General features: G+C 44.0%; 1 protein-coding gene across 25 annotated transcripts in view; it reads left to right on the top strand.

Moving 5' to 3' along the window:
• SRCIN1 (SRC kinase signaling inhibitor 1) overlaps positions 1-26696 on the top strand; it is a 1481450-nt gene that overhangs the window by 951172 nt on the left and 503582 nt on the right. The gene's annotated exons all lie outside the window — the stretch shown is intronic.

Here is a 26696-nt window from a genome sequence, read left to right as displayed (position 1 = left end):
CCGAGGCTTCCGTACTGTCCTGTTTAATGATGTCACCCCGCACGTGCGCCGCAGGTCATGAGAGGGCGCCAGTAGCCAAGGCATTACGGAAGCCTCGGAGGTCTCTGACGTTATAGCGGCTGAGGATGTTCTGCTGTGCCCGGATCGCGCTATTTACACAGGGCTGATGCATGGACATAATCGCCAGCAAGATTTGCATAATGATCCAGCTTCATAAGGCGTTACAGCGACTGCTATGCCGCGCGGCAAGTCAGGAAACTTGAAATCACGCAGCTGCCTCACCGCGGGGACCAGACAAGCGTTGCAGAGGAGACACATTGCAGATCAGTACAGCTGCTGCCGCTATGCCGCCCGGGGAGGTGGAAACCAATCAGATGACAATGCTGCTGCCGCCGCCGACTGACCGGGGACCTCGTTAGGATGATGTACAGCCTAGATCCCCACACTGGACCACTACTTGTTACAGAAAAAGCTGCCACCCAGGCTGGATAGGTGAGAGCTCAATGTTGTTGTAGTGGTCAGTTAGTGTAGCTAGGTTAGGGGGAAGGGGAAGTAGGTGTTTGTGCACTGTAGTATAGCTGGGTGGGGGAGGCATCAGGGGTTAGTGTAGTGTAGTGTAGTGTAGTTGGTGGGGGCAGCAGTGGTTAGTGTAGCTGGGCAGTGTAACTTAGCTAGAGAAGTCTGGGGGGAGGGGGTTAAAGGTCTATAAGCCACTCCTGGACCATGGACGCACCTAGGTTTAGTTTTTATTTTTTCCCTGTTTTTTGCCCTCTAAACCTAGGTGCGTCTTATAGTCCGGAGCGTCTTATAGTCCGAAAAATACGGTAGTTCTTAGGTATTAGCTTGGTCATACACACATCAATTTTCCTAATCGATTTCTGGACAATTCAATCAATTCAATCAAATATGTTGGTTATCTATAGCCCCAATATAGCGAATTAATTTAGTTTTAATTAAATTTGGGCAATTTAGGAATTGAAAGTCTGATCAGACATGTTGTGAAATATCTGTGTGGTGGGGGCTGGGCAGGTCACATAGCTTGGAACTTGTGGTTCGATCCATGCTTAATAGAGCTCTACTGAAACCCATCTAAACAGAATTTTCTATGTGGTGTAAGTAGTAAAAATGTGTCTGTACCGTGTTAGCCAAACAATATATGCAGGTAGAAAAAAACAAAGTCTTGTAAAAGTAATACCTTTTAATGGCTAACTGATAAAGTTAAATAATGCAAGCTTTCTGGGATCTAGTCCCCTATGTGGTGTAAGAATCAATCACTATCCAATCAAATTCTAATTGGACAAGCATAGATCTGCTTGGCATATAGGGCCATAATCAACCCAAGTGTTGCTAGCTTCAGTCAAATAGTAGGAAGGACAGACACATTTCACAGATGATTCACTGGAAAATCTTTCTCTTTATTCCAGGATCTAAATTTAAATGTACTGATGCTGCATTTCAATTGAGATGCTGGAATAAATACAAAGATTTTCCAGTGAATCATCTGTGAAGTGTGCTGGTTCTTGCTACCTCTTGTTTATGGTGTCTGCCTGTTCTCTGGTGGACAGATCGAGGCTACACCTAAATGCAAAAGTGGGTAGGCTAAGGCTTCCAAGATTCCAGGTTTCTACTTGCTAGATTTAGTCAGAATGGTAGCTTGGAACATAGAGTCTGATGCACTAACTAGTGATAATGTTGGCTTGCAGAGATAGTGCGTGGCAATATTACCGGTACTACCACAGCAGTTTACCACAAGTTACATTAGCATAACCACGGTACTTGAGTGCCACAAGTAGGGATGCTCATTCAGATTCTGCAGAAATTGCATTTCCACATCGTAATGCGGAAATTGGTAATACAAATACGGTAGGCGGATTTCCGCAGAAATTGCGGCAATTTTCGCAAAAAATTCTGCCAACTTTAACATCGATTTTCTCAAAAACTACAAGGTCTTTTTGAAAATCTGCATTACCTAATATGCAGTAATTTTAAGCCAATCAGAAGACTCCGAATTTTTAAGCCAATCAGAAATTTCCTCCTAATTCCCCATTTTCTGATTGGTTTATTAATTCTGAGTCTTCTGACTGTCATAAAATGACTGCATATTAGTCATGCGGATTTTCTGCACTTTACATTTTCTGCATACGTGTGGGAACAAGAGAAAACATTTTTTTTTCAAAAAGACCTTGTAGTTTTTGAGAAAATTTATGTTAAAGTGGGCGAAAATTTCACCAGAAATCCACATCGAAATGCGGAAATCGGTTGCGAAAAAGCGAAATCGGTAGCGGTAATCGGCAATGGCAGAAAGCGGATTTTCCACGGAATCGGAATTTGGCATTTCCGACTATCCCTAGCCACAAGCATTGCTATGGTAATACATGTTCGTAACGCGCACAAACATGGTACTTCAGTTCCGCAAGCGTTGCTATGGTAACACGTGTTAGTAACTCGCATTACCGTGGAGAGCTTGAGTACCAAATGGCAATATTGCTGCTAGATGGTGCAACAGGCCCCTTCAATTGTTTCTACTGGGAACTTTAGAATCACAATCACTGGTAGAAGTTACAGTATAAGGGCTCGTTTCCACTATCGCGAATCCGCATGCGTCCAACGCATGCGGATTCGCACATGTAATGCAAGTGGATGGGCCTATTTCCACTGTAGCGTTGTTGAGGTGCGTTTTTTTCAGCGGTGAAAAAACGCACAAAAGAGCCGCAGAATTCGCCTGCGAGTGGAATGCATGTGAATCGCATGCAATGTATTTAATAGGGAAATCTCATGCGTTTTCCCCATGCGTTTTTTGCCGCGAATTCCCATGCGATTTCGCATAGGTACCAATGTAAATTCACACAGGCAGTGACATGGTTAAAATCGCATATACCCTCACCTATGCGAAATCGCATGCGAATTCGCGGCAAAAACGCATGGGGAATCGCATTCACAAGCGATTTCATCAGCGGTGGACTCCAGGCGAGCCCTTAATGTAATAGTGCCTAATTTAATTATACTTAATGGAAACCAGAGCTGACTTAAACTAAATGTTTTATACATATCTGGGGCTTCCTCCGCCTTCTTCTGCGCCGGTACCGGGTCCCGTAAATTCCTCCAGTCGCGGCCAATCTGACGCAAGTGAAGTGCCCTATTTAGGTATCTCTCCAGCAGCCGCCATAAACCACATGGGTGCAGCTAACACAAGTGGGGTACTTACATCAGAATCCCCCTGCTGCTGCACTTAGGCTGGTTTCACAGTGGGACGTTAAAGTCCCACATTACAGCAGCCAGTAACGCAGCCTAACTCACAGCACTGTAAAATCAATGTGCTGTTCACAGTGCACATGTTGCGTTACATAGTAACGCAGCACGTTTAAACAAAGTGCTGCATGCTGTACGTTATACTGGGCTAAGCCACGTTTGCACATGCTCAGTAATGTTGGAGGAGGAGGTCTCCCCTCCTCCTCAGCGGCCAGCCACATGGCTAATTAATATTCACTGCACTGCAGAGACTCGTGGTAGGACAGTAGTGTTGTCCGGATCATGAATGAATCGTTCATTTGATCTTTTTTGTGAGTCGAATCATCTGGATCATTACAATGAAAGATTCGGTTCACAGTGGATGTCTGTCTGGAAGAAACAGGAACATACAGAATGTACAGTGCAGGGAAAGTCCTGTCCTGCTAGTCTTTTCACCCAGTCTGCTTCCCTAGCAAAATGATTCAAATGATTCGGTTCAAAGATCCGGATCTTTTCAATGATCCGATATAATGATCCAAATCCTTAAAAAGATCCGGACTTCCTATCACTAACCTGGAGCTGCTGCTTTGAGAGCTGCATAACGCAGCTCAATCTGACGTCCAACTTCAACACCACCATGTGTTGCGTTAGGGGCACGTTATGCGACCATAACGTCCCCTAAAACGCAACGTCTTGGTGGGTAAGTAGCCTTACTGTGAGATACAAATTAGAGAGATGCCAGATCCCAGAGTCTAGCTAATAATCAGCATGTGAAGAGCCCAAGAGGCAGAGCAATAAAACACAGCAAAAGTTTTGCTATTAGACATGGATAGGAACTACTTCACCTTTTTTCTTAGACTACTGTAATATTAATCCTGATACTGCACCAGAAAAAACTAATACTCAGATGCAGATCTAATAAACTAGCACTTTATATTAGGGCCATAAAAATGGGAGATTTCCTAGTACTTTCATCACAGGTACGTAGGAGGAAGCAAATAAAACAGAACCACGACTTGCAAAACAGAAAATTGCTCCATCAAAGTTAGAAACCCTGCTAGTGAGAAGCACACAGAATGGGGCAAGTAAATACAATGCTATATAAAGATGATTCTGGTACATATAATGACAATGTCAGCACAGGGATATGCCAGTTGCACATATCCATCAGTATTGGCTAAGCCCCAGCACCAATGTCAAGGCCAGTCTCAATCTAGAATCTCTGTGCTAACAGTGGATACGCAGACAAATAAAATACATCCTTGGATAGATAAAATTTAAAAGTAAACTCACCTGGAGGCTACACCACCATCAAAGCAAGAGCGGAGTGCACCAGATTTGGGATTGCCAATAAGGAGTGCCCCCTCAAGTCAATATTAATAAACTGGAGTAAGAAATTATAGAGGGCCACATCTCATAAAATACAATCTATGGCATACAAAAACCACAGCGACTGTCATTGCCATAAGGACTCCAGAATGAAATTGGATATAATAATAATAATAATTCCAATATTTCTATAGCACTTTTCTCCAGTCAGACTCAAACAGCTTGTGAGGCAGCCACTAGTGCACTCTCAGCAGGCAGTAGCAGTGTTAGGGAGTCTTGCCCAATGCCCAATAACTCCTTACTGGATAGGTGCTGGCTTACTGAATAGGAGGAGCCAAGATTTGAACCCAGGTCTCCTGACTAATCTCAGTGTAAAGTATTATCTGCATTACTTGTTTAGATTTACTTCCACAATATAAAATATGAGTTGGTTGCCAAATTAGTTAGCTAGTTGGCCTCTTCCTGAAAGTGGTTCTTGTGCATTTGCTAGTGTGTGTGTGTCTTTCTGTCTGTGCTAGGGGACAGTGACATTGGCGAATGGCTGAAGATTTTCTGTAAAACACTGCAAACAGAAATGAGTTAAAGAGAAACCATAACCAAAATTAAACTTCATCCCAAACAATAGCTGATACCCCCTTTCCCATGAGAAATCTTTTTCTTTTCGCAAATGGATCATCAGGGGGTATTGCTGATATTGTGGTGTATCCCCTTCCACAGTGGGATGTCAGGACCATGGTTCTGACATCACACTGTGGGAGCCTTGTTGCGTTGTGGGAAATAACAGCTGTTTACAGCTACCAAAAAAGCAAGCAGCATCTCCTTCCACTGACATCGCCTGCCAGCACAAAAAATGTCACCATGTGATAAATGTCAGAATGTAAATCAGGGACAGGAAAGATTTTACATTGGGAAAAAACTGATTAAATAATTTATACATAATTATTGTAAAAATGAAGCACTTTTTTATTACATTATTTTCACTGGAATTCCTTTTTAAACTACTATGTACATACAGTAAATTTTAGCATACCTACAATGCTGCTTCAAGGCTGGCAGCAATTTAAATACAATTTCTTATCTTCAATGGGTTATTAAAAATAGGTCATATGGAACTGTACAATTTTCAGTGCGACATTTTGTAACTCAAAGATGAAAATGAAACCAAGGACACGAATACTGTCGTGTCTCATACATTTTAATGCGATGCCTAGAAACAGCATCAACATCAGACTGATGTGAGCAACGAGTAAATCAGCCTTAATTTTAAATGAGTTGGCTCTTTCAACTTCATTAAAGCACCTTAGGAAAAGAAGAAATAAACAATAATTGTCCTTTCTTTTTGCTGGCCCATTAAAAAAGACATTCACATGGACTGAACTGTTAGTGTCAGCATTTCTGAGCACAAAGCCGCTGGTTCATTGTTAAGTCATTGTAAGGCAGAGACACTAGCTATACTCTATTCTCTTTACTGGCCTTCTCTTGTCAGATACAAGGTAGCTTTCGTAATGCAGGTATGGCCTTTGGTATAGTAAATATTGGAGTCCTGCAATGCCAGTTCAGATTTATTTATACAGAGATTTTTTTTGTACTCTTAAGTGGTTTGTATCAACACAAGGACATCTGTTAAAATGTAACTTATACTTCTAGTGCAGATACTCTTTTCCAAGTGTCTCCAATAAAAAAGCATCAGTGATGATGCTGCTATCCAGGGTCTCTGTCCACTCAGTCCACTCAAGGACATCAGTTTCTGTTAAAGTGTAACGTATACTTCTAGTGCAAATACTCTCTTTCAAGTGTTTCCAATGAAAAATATCAATAATAATGCTGCTACGCAGGTCCTCCCTCCACTCAGTCTTAGCAGATCCTTGATTTTTGTAACAATGGAAGCCCATATGTCCATCTACCAAAGTGCGACTTCTGGTATCCAGGGTGTTGGACGCTGGATTTGATAATCAACGTTACAGACCTGAGAAAATTAGGACTTAGATCTTTACAGGATTGGTAAGTACGGTAACCGTTCAGCAATCTTTTGTCAGATATACGTAAGGATCTGTTTCACAATCTCATGTGGTAGTATTTAAGGTAAGTAGATACATGCTATATGTAGCTCAATGAGGGGAGAACCAGGGGCACCAGGGTACCAGAAATGAAATCTGTGTTTCTCAATAGATATGATTATTTTCCACACTATTATAGGTGAAGTCATGAAGGGTACAGTGGGGACTTGCAAGTCAATCATAAGATCATGTGTCACTTCTACTGCATGTTTTATTGCTTTATTTTATTTTATTCTATTGTATTTATCACATATAGGAGCAATTAATTAGAAGAAACTGATTACCTTGTTTGCTCAGGAGCAGTATTATAGATAACTCATGGTTCCTCTATTGCTCATCTCCACAAAGGGGTGGTTGGTTGGTGACATTTAAGGAGAATTCATTGTATGTACTCATTTTGTTTTTTGTTTTGAGTTAAATATCCAGCCACAAAGCCTACTGTACGTTCTGGAACATTCATTAAGCAATTTAAATCAGGATATCTCTTTATATTATTATTATTATTATTCAGTGGTAGGAAACAAGCACTCTCATAATAAAGAGGTCTAGATGGTTTTTCACTCTGGCAATTTCACTTTATTTAGAAATGAGGCAAATAATTAGTATTTTTGGCTCGGTAGAGGAGCTAAGCATAATAACCTGTTGCCAAAATGATGCAAGATATGACCAGAACACATGACAGCGCGTTCCATATTCACCACATATTCTTCAACAAAAAGCACAAATACCCAGGAAACACAATGCAGTCACACAGGCAGTTGTTCTATCTGGTAAGCCGCTTATGATTAACCTTTTGGACTCTGGAACTAATGGAAGAAAAGTAAGCCAAAACAAGTATTTTAGTTCTTTGATGTAGATCCAGAAGAGCTCCTCTCACTTCCCCATTCCAAGAGGTACTTTGGAAGGATTTATGAACAGAGCTCAGTAGCTATTTCTACATTAGTGATATGAAATACTTTGGAGGGTCCATATCTACATATATCACTTTATAAGAACAAAAGCTCATTACAGAACTGGTTTAAATGTTACTAGAACCTGTCTTTGTTGATCACTTTGGGTGACAGCATATCCCCAATGACTGTATATATGAGCTGCTTAGCAAGGAGTTACCTGTCTTGTGGAGAGGGGAGAGGAAGGACAAGCAGGAGGAGTCTTGCTTCAACTTGCAGTGGATATTACAAATAGTCATTCAGGGCTCGTTCACACTAGAGGCCCTTTTTCATTTTTTTAAGCACTGGCGATTTTTCAAAATCACCCTGAAAGTGCTTACACCATGCTTTCCTAGGCGCTAGTTCAGATTGAAGCGTTCCGTTTGCTTTCCGATCTGGAAAGTGCTGCATGGACTATTTTTGGAGCGATTTTGCGATAATGGGAGGTATAGGAAAAGTGCAAAGCGCTTTTGCCAGGGATTTCGTAGGCGTTTTTATCCCTGTCATTTTAAATGTGAAGTGTTTCCAACATTTTTAGGTAATTTTCTCTTTAAAAATAAGGCCTAGGACACTTAGAAATCGCAAAACGCCCAAAAATGCGCTTATAAAAATGCTTAGCAAAAACACCCAACGCACAGAAATCATTGGGAATTGCAAAAAAAAGCGTCAAACACCCAACACGAACGCAACGCGATAGGAACGCAATGTGAACAAGAGGTGCCTGGCTCTTCTACATATGCTATTGCTCCGTTGTTATTGCCTGATGAAGCGGGATCAAACCTGCGAAACGCGTTGCATATTTGGAGTTCATAAATAAAATATATTGACTGTCTTTACTTCAGTCGTTGTGTGTCTACTTGGAGGAGGTAAGTCCACCACTACCTCCTCTATTTACCAAGAATTTGGTTTTAAAGCTCATTTAGCTTCCTTTTATCTTTTTGGTGCCTCTGTTCTCCTGCGCAATGTGAACAAGGCCTCACTCAATCAAACTGATAATTAATGAGCAAAGAGTGTTGAGAGGTTGAGGTAGACAGATGCATACAGAGCAAAATTCAAAGGTACCTTGACTTAAACATAAAACCAGGGTATATACATCACAACACCTCCAAAAATCTGAGTTGTTTTTTTTCTATTGGCATTATGTGTATCCCCTGGCTACTTGGGAATGTGGTCCCAACTGAATCGCAGCGCACTGCCTGCAGCATTTTTTGGTGCGATTGCAATTAGTACATTTGAATTGGACTTTTCAGTTGTACCACAATCAGACTGAAAACACAGAGTGAGTGCAGAGGGAAACAACTGCATTCTCCCCTCTGCTCTTGCCAAACATCTCCACTCTGCACTTGCCATTGACAGTGGAATAAGGCTCTTATTCAGAATATGCAAGGTAGCTATTTTAATACGCCGGAGAAAATATTGTATCACTTCATGCTACATAGTCCAAATTACCTAACTTACATATGAAGCAAAGGAAACCGCTTGTCCCAAGATGGTACAATCTCATGTACATGTGAATGGATAATAATAATAAAAAAATGAAACCTGAAAGAGGGTGGTATAGCCAGAAGCTACATTGCTGACCTTTGTGTTAACCCCAAGAGAGGGAAAACATCAGATGGAAAAAATGACAAGAAAAAGAAGAGAAGAGTCTAGGGGTTGCATTTCTCATTACAACTATAAGTGAACATGCAAAATGGACAGTTGGTTTTGCTGAGTTGATAAATCAGGCATTGTATACGTTTTCTCATAGCCACTAATTAGACACCATGCTTCTGTCAGGTAATGGTTAGTAATTACCTGATAGTACTTAACCTATCTGTGAGACCAGTGAGAGCCTATAATCAATTAAAGAATTATTTCCAGAGGACTGAGCTACTGGGCAGGTCCACAAATTATGCTCAATTGTGCCAAACCTCATAACAGTTAGTTCAGCATAGTGGTGATGAATTTGGGTACATTTTGTAGATGGTTTCATGGTTGGTTATGCATATGGACATTGTGCCTAAAGGTGGCCATACATGGTACAATTTTTCAATTAGATAATTTAGTTCGATTATTCCGTTAGATCGAATATAAAGATTTTTCCAGCATGTCCGATCATTTTTCCCGAAAAAACTGGATAATCGTTCGAATTTCTTGATCAAATTTTTTTTTTCTCAACTTTCATTCAATTCGATCATTTAGATCGAATAAACGGGAAAATCGAACGTTTTTATTGTACCGTGTATGGCCACCATAAGCCAGATCGCTGACCATTTGTTTAACCTACTGAGGTTGGGAAGGCCTGGATCAAATATTTTGTATAGGGATTTTGATTTAGAGCTTCAGGACCATGGACTGGTGCATGAAGCCATTTGTAGAAACAAGATATTAGGCTTTTCTGTTGAGGACCATCACCCCACATCAAATTTAATTTTCCAGGGAAGTCCAAAGACTTAAAGGGAATCTGAAGTGAACATAAACTTATGAGATAATAATTTGTATGTGTGTTTAGCGTCTAAGGGCAACAATGGTTAATTTGCATATATTCAGCAGTGATGCCCTGGGAGACCTCTCGGAAGCTCACTCCAACCTGAATTATCACAAATTCTTTCTGTTTTAAGAAAGCAAACGTTTGTTTTCCATAGCACAGCTAAGAAATAGAACATTAGTAGAAAAGATATGAGTCTCATATTGTTTCCAGTACAGGAAGAGTTAAGAAACTTCAGTTGTTATCAATGCAAAAGACCTTCTCTGAGCTCTCCGCCCCAACTTGGGTTGAAGACAGTCCTGTTTTCTGAAGCACGTATACATCAGAGAAACAGTTAAAGACATCTTGAGATAATATTTTATTGCAGGGAAGTTCAAAGTGTGATTAGCTCTGCTCTGTTTCGTAGTTTGTAAACTGCAAATATTAGAGAATGATGCAATATTATTAAAAACACTATAAAGTTCAAAATGAAAATAGGATACTCTTTTCTTTGCTAATAATGTTCTATTAATTATCCTTCCTACACATACAATTCATTATATCATCATTTTTTTTTCACTTCAGTGTCACTTGAAGGCCCATACCCACAACACACAATTTTTTTGCGATATATTGCGCAACATAGTTTAACAAAATTCTATTAAATGATGTTTCATAAAGCACACCACCCACGGAAGGTCATTTTTTGATGCATATGCTGTATTAAATCTTGGAGGATCTCTCCATTCCTCATTGACTTCCCCGAATGTTCATATCAGAAATATCAGTCATAATATCGATTTTCCAGAATGCAACTCTGGCTCACTTCCTTTTCTCTCAGCCTAGGCTAAATGCACTAGCAGGAATCTCCTGCCTGGCAGTTTTCCAAGAAAAGCTATGGAAAATATCCCTGCATTTTCTAAGGGCTGGTTTCCGCGCCGAATCCTCAGAGTTTCCCACAGGCGTATTGCACGGGGAAACTCTGCCATAGGGAGCCATAGCGCCGCCAGCCGAATCACTTGCGCTAGCGATTCGGCCGGCATTTCCATCCGAAGTTGTGCAGGAGGCTGCGAATCTCATAGCCGTGCATGGAAGTGCGGCCGCGTGTCTCGTAGACACGTGCGGCACAAGTGGAAACGAGCCCTAAACCATTGCAGTGTTTATTTATTATAAAGGGTGAAATAGATAAACATGAGAATTTCTTTCAAACAAAGAAAAACAAGAAATTTATATACAATCAGCAGTTGGAAGTGATTGCTTAAACAATTTGATAATCAGAACATATTTTAAAAAAGTCAGGGGCATTATTTATGATAAATGATTCTGATTTCCTGTAGTTAATATTAAAATGTTTGGATCATTAAGTAAATAATAATAGTAGAAGGGTTGCCTCCCAGCCTTACCACCTCAGCAGTGCTCCAGCTATCCCTTTTCTAAGTCATGCGGTCACCAAATTTGGCTGGACTCATGATATATGATAAGGGGCCAAGAGAGGACATCATGTTTGTGGATAGGACCAGAACATTTGACTCAGCTGCTCTCTGGATCTACATTTGACCAATATCCTTTTCTTACAGCTCCAGTCCACTCTGCCAAATACCCTTTGTAAGCAGCATCTCTACATAGGAGAACAGCTAGTATTCATGTTCCTATAATAGTGGTCAAGGGTGTGGCTTTCACAGAATACAGTAATCCTAAACTTCCCTATAGGTATCAGGAATGGATCACATCTTGTTGTAATGCCCTAATTTAGAAAATTACTGCTTAATATAGTTTTTGACTGTCAGTATTTAGACATATATACAGGAAAACCTGTATGGGAATAGATGGCAGATGTAGCTAAGCACATTACACTTCTAATGTGTTACAGTAGCATACTAATGTGTGCATTGCTCTCTACACTTTTTTAAATTAACGTGACATAGATAATTTGCATGCGTATTTGTTAATGGTATAAATCTAGAATGTGGTGATGTTGTCATAATGAGACAGACATCTATAGTTCTATCACATGCTTGAGTGATTTTTTTCATTAAAGTGGTGGCTGTGTACAGTTTGTCACTATTTAGGCGGCATACGGTTTAACACCACAGTTAAAATGAGACGTGGGTCAGTAACTTTGACATTCTGAATGGCTCGTTTTTCTCTTCGGAGTTAACTGAAATATAGGCCATCAGCATCACCTTGGGAAAGGTGTGTCTCTAAATATGGAAATGAAGTATGAGATGATATAGGAAGTCTTTCTAATGCTGGCTGTGATGCAGGCTATGAAGTATACACTGAATATATGATAATCGAGGTCAGATCGTCAACTGAGGTCGTACACAAAGTCAGAGATATGCGGTGCACAGGGAGTGGGGCAGAGCAAAGTCAATAATAGACTAGGATCATACCCTGGTAATCAGATGGCTAAAGTCCGCTCCGGCCCACGTGGTGGTGATTGACAGCGCCGATCGCGCAGGCGCAGTACAGAGTGACCTGGAGGTCGCTCTGACGTCATCGCCGGGGACTGGGTCGGAGCTCCGATGAACGGCTGACTTCAGAGCTGCAGCGAGGGAGGTCCTGGGAGCTTGGGGCTGGAGGAAGCCCCCGGTAAGTACCACTCTTTTTCATAGATTTGCCCTGATAACTCCTTTAACCTATAAAGGCAGTTCTGAGCTGTGCGCGTCCTCCTAGAGAGACTGCCAGAAACAACACGCTAACCCACATCTACAGGGGAGCCAGGGATGCGAACATGCTGACTCACGTCTACAGGGGAGCCGGGGATGTGACCGACCAAAGAGGAAGAGGAAGCTTCCTCCAGCTGCTCAGAGCAGCCTCCAGAGACAACACCAGGTAAGTTTGTTACAATTTTGTGTTAATTTCTGCTAATGTAATGTCATCCATTGTTGACCAGCGTGGAGAGAACAGGCATCTTATATTTGGCTTGACCGCAGATGGTGGGCGAAGCAAGAAATGATTGGGCTCATCTGAGGCTTTTGGTGACCACTAATTGGTAGTGGCGGCTCCAGCTTCAGATTTTTGGGGGGGCTTAAAGAGACACTATAACATCAAAAACATCCCCTGGGGGTACTCACCTCGGGTGGGGGAAGCCTCGGGACCCTAATGAGGCTTCCCACGCCGTCCTCTGTCCCACGGGGGTCTCGCTGCAGCCCTCCGAACAGCCGGCGACAGACCCGACTGTCAATTCAATATTTACCTTTGCTGGCTCCAGCGGGGGCGCTGTGGCTGCTTACGGCTCAGAAGTAGGCAGAAATACCCGATCTCAGTCGGGTCCGCTCTACTGCGCAGGCGCCGGAAACTTGTGCCTGCGCAGTAGAGCAGACCCGACGGCGATCAGGTATTTCCACCTACTTTGGAGCCGACAGCCGTCAGAGTGCCTGCGCAGGAGCCGGGAATGTAAATATTGACGTCATCTTGTATGGAGGGGTGCAGCGAGACCCCTGAGGGAAGGAGGACGGCGTGGGAAGCCTCATTAGGATCCTGAGGCTTCCCCCACCCGAGGTGAGTACCCCACAGGGGACGTTTTGACGTTACAGATTCTCTTTAAAAGGGGCACAATGGCTGGCTGGCGGGGCTCAGGGGGGAAATTTGCGGCGCCGCAGCGAAAGGAGTGGGCATGGTCATGACGTCATGTGGGCGGGGCTAACTGCAATGTAGGTGTTCCAGCTAATGTAGTTACATAAAAAAAATGAAGTAAATGCACGTAATGACAGACAGCCTTTCACCAGTAAATGCATGTAATGAGAGACAGCCTTTCAATAGTAAATGCACGTAATGAGAGACAGCGTTTTACCAGTAAATGCTTGTAATGAGAGACAGCGTTTCCCCACTAAATGCACATAAGAGACAGCCTTTCACCAGTAAATGCACGTAATGAGAGACAGCGTTTCACCAGTAAATGCACATACGAGACAGCCTTTCACCAGTAAATGCACATGAGAGACTGCCTTTCACCAGTAAATGCATGTAATGAGAGACAGCTTTTCAATAGTAAATGCACGTAATGAGAGACAACGTTTTTCCAGTAAATGCACATAATGAGAGACAGCGTTTCCTCACTAAATGCACATAAGAGACAGCCTTTCACCAGCAAATGCATGTAATGAGAGACAGCGTTTCATCACTAAATGCATGTAATGAGAGACAGCGTTTCACCAGTTAATGCACATAATGACAGACAGCGTTTCCCCAGTAAATGCATGTAATGATATAGATGTCCCCAGTATCTGTAACCAGGGGTATGTGTGCCCAGTATATGTAGCCAGGAGTATAGCTGCCCCCAGTATATGTAGCCAGGAGTATAGCTGTCCATAGTATATGTAGCCAGGGGTGTATGGGCTCAGTATATGTAGCCAGGGGTATATGTGCTCAGTATATGTAGCCAGGGGGTATATGTGCCCAGTATATGTAGCCAGGGGGTATATGTGCCCAGTATATGTAGCCAGGGGTATATGTGCCCAGTATTTGTAGCCAGGGGGTATATGTGCCCAGTATATGTAGCCAGGGGGTATATGTGCGCAGTATATGTAGCCAGAGGGTATATGTGCCCAGTATATGTATCCAGGGGGTATATGTGACCAGTATATGTATCCAGGGGGTATATGTGCCCAGTATATGTAGCCAGGGGGTATATGTGCCCAGCATATGTAGCCAGGGGGTATATGTGCCCAGCATATGTAGCCAGGGGGTATATGTGCCCAGTATATGAAGCCAGGGGGTATATGTGCCCAGTATATGAAGCCAGGGGGTATATGTGCCCAGTATATGTAGCCAGGGGGTATATGTGCCCAGTATATGTAGCCAGAGGTATACAAGTATAGGTTCCATAAGTAGCTAGGTGTGTAGTAGTCCCCAGTATATGTAGCCAGGTGTGTATATCCCCAGTATATGTAGGCAGGGGTATATGTGACCAGTATATGTAGCCAGGGGTATATGTGCCCAGTATATGTAGCCAGGGGTATATGTGCCCAGTATATGTAGCCAGGGGTATATGTGCCCAGTATATGTAGCCAGTGGTATATGTCCCCAGTATACAGAATGTAGCCAGGGGTATATGTGCCCAGTATATGTAACCAGGTGTACAGTTGTCCCCAGTGTATTTAGCCAGGGGGTATAAGTGCCTAGTATATGTAGCCAGCGGTATATGTCCCCAGTAATGTAGGTAGGACTTACTGTGCGCTGTCCGTGGGTGCCTGCCTGGGTCACTGCCACTGGCCCCTGGGTGTGACTGACTGACTGAGTGCGGCGGCCGGCGGAGAGTCTGACTAGAAGTCAGTGACGCAGTCCTGTCGGTGGCAACTAGCTAGGCGGGCAAGGAGAGCCGCGCGCTGCATGTCATGTGATGCCGGACGTCGTCACGTGACACCCTTTTATACCATCCGTCACACCACCACGTACCCTTGCGGGGCGGGCCGCTCTGACTGCGTGGCTGAGCCTGAGCCTGCACCCAGGCCGGGGCGGTGATTGATCGCTGGTGGGTGGTGACAGTCAACGCCAGCCCAAGTCCTCCTCCCAGCCAGGCTTGGCTCCTTGTGCATGAAGGTCGGGTGGGACTCCTCTCGGAACTTAAGTTCTCTGAACTTTTGGCGGGGGGGGGCTTTAAGGGGGGCTAATGAGTTGCCAGCTGTGGCTGAAGCCCGGGTAAGCCCTAGCGGGGCGCCGCCACTGCTAATTGGACAGCAGTGTAGTAGGCTACACTTATCTTGATACAATTGGCTCTATTCACAAAACTTCTTATAAATGACTTATTTATTACCTAATTGATAAAATTAACCAGGGGTCTAGTCCTAGGAAAAGAAGTGAGTGGACTGACCCCGAAAACCATTGCGCTACGCTTAGTCCGGCGCGCCAAAAATGGGCGTGGTCAAGCATAACGTGGGCGTGGTAATGGGTGGGGCCAACTATACATGACCTTAGCAGTGATGTAAAAGGTCTGCCGGGAAAGTTTGAGCTCTGCTGTAGTGTATCCCCCACAAATAGATGTAATCTGACAGCATTTCACCAAAAAGACACGTTAATCTGGTAGAAGTTCCTATAGATAATATGGCAGTGGTTCCCCCAAAATAGACAATGTGGCAGTAGCAGTTCCCCCAACATACACATAGTCTGGAAGCAGTTCCCCAAAATACGCAAAACCTGACAGCGGATCATCCAAAATACACGTAACACCCAAAATACATGTTGTCTGGCAGCAGTGGTCCCCCAAACATACACAATCTGGCCGCAGTTCCTTAAAATACGCGAAATCTGGCAGCAGCCATTCCCCTAACATACATAATATGGCAGCGGTTCCCCAAAATACACTTAATCTGTTAACAGCGGTTCCCCAAAAATGCAGATAATCTGACAGCAGTTCCCCCAAAATAGGTACCCCCAGCATAGGTAGCCAGGTCTACAGGTGTCCCCAGTATAAGAAGCCATGAGTATAGTTGTCCCCAGAATAGGTAGCCAGGTGTGTAGATGTCCACAGAATAGGTGGCCAGGTGTATATGTTCCATAAGTAGCCAGGTGTGTAGTAGTCCCCAGTATATGTAGGCAGGGGTATATGTGACCAGTATATGTAGGCAGGGGTATATGTGACCAGTATATGTAGGCAGGGGTATATGTGACCAGTATATGTAGCCAGGGGTATATGTGCCCAGTATATGTAGCCAGGGGTATATGTGCCCACTATATGTAGCCAGGGGTATATGTGCCCAGTATATGTAGCCAGGGGGATATGTGCCCAGTATATGTAGCCAGAGGTATGTGTCCCCAGTATATGTAGCCAGGTGTATGTGTCCCCAGTATATGTAGCCAGGGGGATATGTGCCCAGTATATGTAGGCAGGGGGATATGTGCCCAGTATATGTAGCCAGAGGTATATTTGCCCAGTATATGTAGCCAGGTGTATGTGTCCCCAGTATATGTAGCCAGGGGGATATGTGCCCAGTATATGTAGGCAGGGGGATATGTGCCCAGTATATGTAGGCAGGGGGATATGTGCCCAGTATATGTAGCCAGGTGTATATGTGCCCAGTATATGTAGGCAGGGGTATATGTGCCCAGTATATTTATGCGGGGGTATATGTGCCCAGTATATGTAGGCAGTGGTATATGTGCCCAGTATATGTAGCCAGGGGTATATGTGCCAGTATATGTAGCCAGGGGTATATGTCCCCAGTGTGTGTAGCCAGAGGTACAGTATATGTGCCCAGTATATGTAGTCAGGGGTATATGTGCCCATTGAGAGTCAGTTGAGACATTCTGAGAGTGGAAGGCTTGTCAGGTGCTAATTCATATTGGATGACTTACAGTATACTGTGTCTCTAATTAATTTTTACATCTAGTACGTAGAACTTCTAATAGAATTGGAGTAATCCAGCATTAAAACCACATACTGCATGGTTTGAGCCTAGGGTGACTTCACACTGATATGCCTTGATTATTCAGTCAGTTTTTACACCTGCTTTTCCCATTTCCTATGTGGTAGGTACAGCGAAGAGTGCTAGGATAAGGGTACAAGGTGAGGAATTTCTTCTGCAATTTTTGTCCTCATAAACGTGAACCTGAACTCTTGCACAGGACAGAAGGAAAACAGAAATACAGTCTGTATGTATTTAGAGGCTTTAGCCTGTCTATTTCCCCCTCATCCTGACTAAGCCCTAGTTGTAATTTGATCCCTCAGCTGTGTCCGCTGACTGCCACGTCACAGAGTTAATTGGTAAACATAGGATGTTAACAATGTGTCTGCTTCCATGAAAGCAGGAAGTAGATAAACTGCAGATTTATTGCAGGATTTGTATCAGCTGTAACAAAGGAATGTTTTTGTTAAAGGTAGTTCTGCTGTCTTTTAGAGCAGAGGAGAAGTTCTGAGTTCAGGTCCGCTTTAAACGCATAATAAACCTGTACAGGAATAGATGGCAGGTGCAACTAAGAACATTACACTTTTAATGCTTTACGGAAGAATGCTAATGTGTGCATTGCTCTCTGCACTTCTTTACATCAACATGACATATCTAATTCACATGCTTATTTGTCAGTGGCATAAATCTACAATGTGGTGATGTTGTCGTGATGAGACCTCTACAGTTCTATCACATGCTTGGGTGCTTTTTTTGATTACAGTGATGGCCGTTAAGTCCACGCAGGCACCGTGTACAGTCCTAAGGGACTGTCTCCACTACACGCAGATTTGATGCAGAATGGATGCAGAAAAACTGACTCCAATGAATGTCTATGCGCCTGTTTCCACTAAACGCGATTTTTCTGATGCAGATTTTCCCATAGGCATTCATTGGAGTCAGTTTTTCTGCGTCCATTCTGCATCCAATCTGCGTGTAGTAGAAATAGGCCCTTACTGAAATCCCAGCTCTACTCTTTAATTTATGGCAGCCCAACCTTTCTGCCTTGAGATAACAATGGTTCACCAATCATACTCTTGCTGCTGCTGCCATCCCTCCCTCACAAAATGTACAAAGTCCAATTTCACTAAAAGAATGAATGGTATATCTACCAAGCAACTCTTAGTCTCACCCACTACAATCAATTACAACGCGAGGAGCCAGAAAGTTGCAAAAGTGAAAAACATTTATTGCTATCATTTAAATATTTGAGTATTAGATCTTGATTACAAACCCACCCACCCCATTAAAAAAAAACAAAAGATGACTAAGTCCCTTAGTATAAGGACGGGCGCCAGATATTTGTTGGAGTGCACTCCATTTTAGTCTCTTTAAAGGGAAGGTCCAAGCAAAAAAAAAAAAATGAGTTTCACTTACCTGGGGCTTCTACCAGCCCCATGCAGCCATCCTGTGCCCTCGTGGTCACTCACTGCTGCTTCAGTCCCCCGCTGGGAGCTTTCTGACCTCGGAGGTCAGGGCCGAATTGCGTACATTTTTACACATTTCCGCTAGTGCAGGAACATTAACGCATACATTTTTACGCGTTAGTGGTGCAACGCGTACATTTTTGTTCCTGCACTAGCTGGAATGCGTAAAAATGTATGCAATGTGGCCCTGACCTCCGAGGTCAGAAAGCTGCCAGCGGGGGACTGGAGCAGCAGTGAGTGACTACAAGGGCACAGGATGGCTACATGGGGCTGGTAGAAGCCCCAGGTAAGTAAAACTCATTTTTTTTTTTGCTTGAACCTTCCCTTTAAGTACCTTCAGGACCCTCTTTAGTACAGTCCTATTGAACATTAGGGATGCCGCCTTAGTGTCTCTAATACTCCATATGGGAGGACCTCTAAAAATGAATGTTATGCCATGCCTACTATACTTATTTCAAACCTTACCAATCCCGATACCCTCTACTTTTCTAGACCGAACACAAACACTTTTCAACAGATATATCTGGAAAGGCAAACCACCTAGAATTAAGAGGGAAATCCTCTATAGCCCTAAGCAAGCGGGAGGTTTAGCTCTTCCAAACGTCCGACTATACCACTTTGCTGCAGTCCTGACTAGAGCTGTTGACTGGGCTAGGCACAAAACTATAAAGCAATAGACTAACCTTGAGTTAGGATTGACTACCTACCCCCTTGCAGACTTACTGTGGGTGAAGAATCCTGACATGTCATCTTGGTCAATCTCACCGTTGAGCTCATACACTTTTAGATGCTTAAAGGGAAGGTTCAGGGAGGGGATTAAAAAAATAAAAATACATTTCCACTTACCTGGGGCTTCCTCCAGCCCGTGGCAGGCAGGAGGTGCCCTCGCTGCCGCTCCGCAGGCTCCCGGTGGTCTCCGGTGCCCGACCCGACCTGGCCAGGCCGGCTGCCAGGTCAAGCTCTTCTGCGCTCCATTTCCTGGCACTTCTGCGTCCCACGCCGGCGCGCTGACGTCATCGGACGTCCGTCGGGCTGTACTGCGCATGCGCAGAACTACTGCGCATGCGCAGTACAGCCCGGCGGACGTCCGATGACGTCAGCGCGCCGGCGTGGGACGCAGAAGTGCCAGGAAATAGAGCGCAGAAGAGCCCGACCTGGCAGCCGGCCAGGTCGGGTCGGGCACCGGAGACCACCGGGAGCCTGCGGAGCGGCGGCGAGGGAACCTCCTGCCTGCCACGGGCTGGAGGAAGCCCCAGGTAAGTGGAAATTTATTTATTTTTTTTAATCCCCTCCCTGAACCTTCCCTTTAAATACAACCAGGTACCTTCCTTAGGTTTCTCCTCACCCAACCCCATTTCTTCCCCTAGCGCTTACCCAACCTGACAGACAGCTAAGTCAAGCAGATAAGCTGACTCTTGAAAAATGTTGTAATCAGAATGGGTGGCTATCACTTGGTGACGTACAGCACAAATTCCCTGGCATGACTTATAACTGGTAGACTCTCTTTAAAATTAGATTTTACCTAAGAAGCCATAGAATAACACCCTCAATGATTAGAAAGCCCACTATCTTCGAGGCCCTATGCACTGAGGGTGAGCCAATGACTAAAACACTTTCGACCATTTATTCTCTGCTAATTGAGCAGACTACCTCGGACATGTCATTCTTTACTAAATGGGAATCTGACTTGAGGACACACTTTAGCTCTGTACTTTTGCACACAAAACTTCCACATCTGCCCGCATTAAAGAAATCAACTATAAAATCCTCTCCAGATGGTACATGACGCCAGCTAAGCTTCAACAGATCTTCCCCACTGTAAGCCCAAACTGCTGGAGATGTGGAACTGAACGTGGTACTTTATTACACATTTTGTGGTCATACATCAAACTAACGTCTTTCTAGAAGAAAATAGAAAAGTTGGTGAAACTAGTTATCAATGGTGACATCCCCTTCACCATGGAATTCTAAATTTGGCATGCCAACGCGTGGTCCATGAAACAATGTAAAGAATCAGTAGTACGACATATACTCAATGCAGCAAAGTGTGTGGTAGTGCGGCGTTGGAGAAACTCCTCCCCACCCCATGCAAAAGAGGTAATAAGAGAGATGGATCAGGTATATATGAGGGAGAACTTTGCCCATTTCTCTCTAAATGGCCTGGAAAGATTTCATAAAACCTGGAGATGTTGGCCCATGGTCCGAGAATCTGAAGAATTGAATACAGTGCTTGAGGGAGAGTAGCTTCATGAGATGTCCATACAAAAAGGGAAGTTTGCTCTGGAGGTTTATGGAGACCTTTTGCTTTTATTTTCAGTCTGCACATATGGACAGGTGTGTTGTCATACAGCTTAGCAATGCTTCAAGAGACGTGGCAGGTGACGCGTCCCATTGGGACAAGCACATGCTACTCCATCCATACCAATCTGGTTTGTTCTGTTTGGTTCGAATTGTTTTTAATGTTATATAAAACTTAAATGTGGAATAATTGTGCATGTAGTCTGGACGTTTCAGTTGCTTTGGTCAGGCAGCTAAAACATATACTGTATGTGCCTTTAGTATATCATAACTATTTTTTCTCATGTGCCTAACAGATGTTAATGACTACAATGCTGTATTATCATTTTTGGATCATAAAAGCTGATTAATTGGTCTGTGCTATAGATGTGACTTGTATAACTTATGCACACGAAATAACTTTTCTATATTTACATGGCTAATGTTGTTATACAAGACAAATTCAATGTTTCCTGTATGCACACCTTTTGATCTTAATAAAGAATTAAAAAAAAAAAAAAAAAAACATTAAAGAACCACTATCGCGAAAAAATTTAAATTTAAAATGTACAATGTACAAATAAGAAATATTTTTCTTCCAAAGTAAAATGAGCCATATATTACTTTTCTCCTATGTTGCTGTCACTTTTAGTAGGCAGTAGAAATCTGACATTACCGACAGGTTTTAGACTAGTCCATTTCTTCGTGGGGGATTCTCAGCAAGGCTTTTATTCTTTATAAAGATACTCCCTGAAAACTATTTATACAAATATGCTAGGCAGCTTCCCTGCTCGCTGCATACTTTTTTGGCAGTTTGACAGAACAACTGCCAATCACTAAGTGCTTTTGAAAATAAATGAAACCCTGAGAATCCACTATGAGGAGATGGGCTAGTCGAAAACCTGTCGGTAATGTCAGATTTCTATTACCTACTGTAAGTGACAGCAACATAGGAGAAAAGTAAATTATGGCTCATTTTACTCTGGAAGAAACGTACTTCGTCTTTGTATATATATTTGTCAGCTCGTCCATTACCGCCGCGGTGGATTTCTCAGACCCTACTGGGCCGATTTTCTTATTTTTTTTTTTTTTTAAACACGCAGCTAGCACTTTGCTAGCTGCATGCTATGTACGATCGCCGCCGATGCGCCGCTACCCGACCCCCCTCCCCCCCCGAGACCCCTGCGCAGCCTGGCCAATCAGTGGCAGGCAGCGCTGAGGGGTGGATCGGGACTCCCTCTGACGTCACGACGTCGATGACGTCATCACGATCGTCGCCATGTCGACGGGGGAAGCCAAACAGGAAATCCCGTTCTGAACGGGAAAATTAAGCCAACTATTAAATTAAAGCTCATTATTCCATCATTATATTAAAAGCAATTAAAACCTACCTACTCCTGTAGGTTTTAATTATTTTGAATATATTGATTAAATAATAAACTTTATTAATTGGCATAATTTTCGTCTGGTGCAGTACTTCGGACCTACCTTTTTTTTTCTATTTATAGTTTTTTGTTGAAAGGTTCTAGTGATACAGTATTACATAGTGCAAAGTAATGACAAGAATATTAATACGCATAAGTAAAAACCGAACAGAACCTAAAACATTAGGCCCGTGAAAGGCCAACATTAAAAGGACCCCAGGCAGACTGTGCGTGTATGCATTTAAGCATACCCAAGAATACTTAAAGAGACACTGAAGCGAGAATAATTCTCGCTTCAGAGCTCATAGTTAGCCCCTGCTAAAACGCCGCTATCCCACGGCTAAACGGGGGTCCCTTCACCCCCAACCCCCCCCCCCCCCCCCCCCCGCAAAATCAACGACCAAATTGGTCGTAGTTTTTGCTGCTCCTAGAGGCAGGGCTAATGGCTGCAGCCCTGCCTCTAGTCGCGTCTATCAGCGGCGCATCGCCGCCTCTCCCCCGCCCCTCTCAGTGAAGGAAGACTGAGAGGGGCGGGGGAGAGGCGGAGATACGCGCTGACAGACGCGTGTGGGGCAGGGCTGCGGCGGTTAGCCCTGCCTCAATCTGGAAGAGATCTCCTGTTGCTCGGAGGGGATTTCGGGGGGTCAGGGACCCTCGTTTAGCCGCGGGATAGCGGCGGTTTAGCAGGGGCACATGTGCCCCTGCTAACTATGAGCTCTGAAGCGAGATTTATTCTCGCTTCAGAGTCTCTTTAAGAATATCCCCTCACTTACCACCCCTGAAGTAAAGCTCTCTGCCACCGGTCCAGTACATTGGGACCAGCAACCCAATTTCAATAACAGAGCAACCAGCGGCGCACAAACATCTAGTGCAGTGCTGCATCCTCCCCTCTTCCTCACTGCAGCCTATCACCATGCGGAAGCCTCCCTCTAGGCTCCCCATGCATGTCATGTGACATTGGTAGCCTACGGAGAGATGCTGCTGAATGGTGATAGGCTGCAGTGAAGTGGAGAGGACCCGGCACTGCACTAGGTATTTGTGCTCCGCTGCTTGCTCTGCCATTGAAATTGGGTGCCGCCCCCTAGATTTTTCCATGTGAATCATATGATTCAAGAATGAAAGAAAAAGCAGTACCTGGCACCAAATGCAGCAGGGTGGAACAACTGGAGTAGGGACAAGAAGCGTGCACATCCAAACGGCTGTAAGCATCTATTGTAAGGAAGAGGCAGAGCGGAGCACCACTTCAGTAAAATCCCTTTATTCCGGTTGGGAGAGCAGGTACAAAGCAGTGGGGGTATTCTAGTGCCTGCACTAGAATATCCCCACTCTTAGTACCTGTTCTACCAACCGGAATAAAGGGATTTTACTGAAGTGGTGCCCCGCTCTTGCTCTTCCTTACAATAGAATCATAGGATTCCAACAGAAGAAAGGTCCGCACCAATTCACCACGAATCCTCTTTATTGTTAGGACATATCCTGTATTAAAACATGGAATCTCAAACTGACATGTTTCGGACCTACTGGTCCTTAATCATAGCTGAGTTTGCATGGAAAACCTTTGACATATTAGTACACACCCGGTCCATAGCTCCACCTCCTATCCACCTCAATGAGGGCGGTGTCACTCAAGAAGGCAGAGCCAGGGTACAGGTCAGTTCCAAAAAGTGCATGAAAATCTAAAACAATACAACACAATATTAAAACCGAAGTAATAAAAAATATCAAACTTGTTCTCAAATGAGAACAGGAAAGAGTAAAGCAGTAGCACAAAGCAATGGATAGAAAGGACACATGCCCTAATAGGCCAATGTGGGCATAAGAGATATCATTGTGTGGTAAGACTCACATCCCACCTAGCATTAAGGCCTCGAGGGACTCTAGTGTCCAGTTTAAATATCCACATAGCTTCCCTCCTGAGTAAACACTTATAAAGATCCCCACCCCGTTTAGATGGAAGAACTCTTCCTATACCCTGAAATTGAAAACCAGTCATGTTCCCACCATGTACATCCCTGAAGTGTTTGGCGACTTTAGAGACATTGGTGGTAAGCCACCCTTGCCCTAGGTAATGTTCCGCTACTCTCTGCCTCAGCGGCCTAGTAGTACATCCAACATACTGAATGGAACATATACTACACGTGATAAGATAAATCACGTCTTTGGTTCCGCAGTTAATGAACTGCTTTATTGGAAAACTACGGCCGCTAACAGCAGAGACAGCGGATCTTGTTTTTATGTGTACATGGCAATATCGGCATGTGGGGACATTACATCTAAAAGAACCTGTCAGGGAAAGCCACGTGTTAGAGCGTTGCGTTGATTCAAACAAACTTGGGGACAAAAGTCTGGCGAGAGTGGGTGCCCGTCGGCTAGCCATTCTAACACCTTCATTAATAATGGGACATAGACCTGCATCTGCCTTGAGTATGGGTAAATATTTGGTGATAATACCTGTGACCTCTTTATACTCTGCCGAGAAAGTGGTCACAAATGTGGGTTTCGAACTGGTTGCTCCCCTACTCGAAGTGGCATGTACCAGATCTGATCTGGGTCGAGAGGATACTCTCGACCTTCCCCTCTTCAGGGCCCACTTAGGGTAACCTCTATCACAGAGTCGTGCCTCCACGGTATCAAATTCCTTAGTTAAATCCCCTTCCTCTGAGCAGTTACGTTTTGCCCGACTAAATTCTCCAACTGGAATGCCTTTTATGGTATGGGCTGGATGACAGCTATTAGCTCTCAAAGTGGAATTTCCACTGCAGGCTTTCCTATAAGTAGTAGTACTGACCCTCCCGTTGTTGGGGTTTCCCCTTAACACAAGGTCCAAATAGTTGATGGAAACCCTATCATATTCAAACGTGAACTGAAGGTTCAATTCATTAGCATTAAAGTGCTCCACCAAGGACTGGACATTGCAGGGGCCCCCCTTCCATACCAACAACAAATCATCAATGTACCTCCCATACCACACAACATCCCCCATAAGGCCGCAATCACCCCCAAAGACATGGCGCTCCTCCCACCATCCCATATACAAATTAGCTAGGGATGGGGAAAACTTGGCTCCCATGGAGGCGCCACGCCTCTGGAGGTAGAAGCGGCCATCAAACATGAAGTAGTTGTGGGCAAGGAGGTAACAGACAGAATCCAAAATAAAGGTCTGTAAATCTTGAGAAAAATCTGAATATTTCCTCAAATGGAACTCCAGAGCTTGTAAGGCAAGGTTATGGGGAATACACGAGTAGAGAGATTTTACATCAATTGTAATCCAGACATATTCTGGTCTCCACTCAAAATCCTCAATGCTGGCCAATAAATGTTTTGAATCCTTTATATAGCCAGGGAGGCGCTTCACCAGGGGCTGTAGCATGGAGTCCACCCAGCTACCCAGGCGCTCGCCTGTCTAGTCTTCTGTCATATGGTGAGAGCCTGGGGGTCCTTGACCGGAGGCTTATGGAGTACTTGGGAATTCAGCACCCGACTATACCAATTTTTCACCATTTACCAAAGATACATAAACCGGGCGCGCGTCCAGAGGGCAGGCCCATAGTGGCCGGGATTGGCTCTCTGGGCGAGCGCCTGGGTAGCTGGGTGGACTCCATGCTACAGCCCCTGGTGAAGCGCCTCCCTGGCTATATAAAGGATTCAAAACATTTATTGGCCAGCATTGAGGATTTTGAGTGGAGACCAGAATATGTCTGGATTACAATTGATGTAAAATCTCTCTACTCGTGTATTCCCCATAACCTTGCCTTACAAGCTCTGGAGTTCCATTTGAGGAAATATTCAGATTTTTCTCAAGATTTACAGACCTTTATTTTGGATTCTGTCTGTTACCTCCTTGCCCACAACTACTTCATGTTTGATGGCCGCTTCTACCTCCAGAGGCGTGGCGCCTCCATGGGAGCCAAGTTTTCCCCATCCCTAGCTAATTTGTATATGGGATGGTGGGAGGAGCGCCATGTCTTTGGGGGTGATTGCGGCCTTATGGGGGATGTTGTGTGGTATGGGAGGTACATTGATGATTTGTTGTTGGTATGGAAGGGGGGCCCCTGCAATGTCCAGTCCTTGGTGGAGCACTTTAATGCTAATGAATTGAACCTTCAGTTCACGTTTGAATATGATAGGGTTTCCATCAACTATTTGGACCTTGTGTTAAGGGGAAACCCCAACAACGGGAGGGTCAGTACT

Source organism: Hyperolius riggenbachi, chromosome 12, assembly GCF_040937935.1.
Source record: "Hyperolius riggenbachi isolate aHypRig1 chromosome 12, aHypRig1.pri, whole genome shotgun sequence".
In the NCBI taxonomy this organism is placed as follows: Eukaryota; Metazoa; Chordata; class Amphibia; order Anura; family Hyperoliidae; genus Hyperolius; species Hyperolius riggenbachi.
Note: the sequence above shows the minus strand (reverse complement) of the source record. Positions and strands in the feature narration are given on the sequence as shown.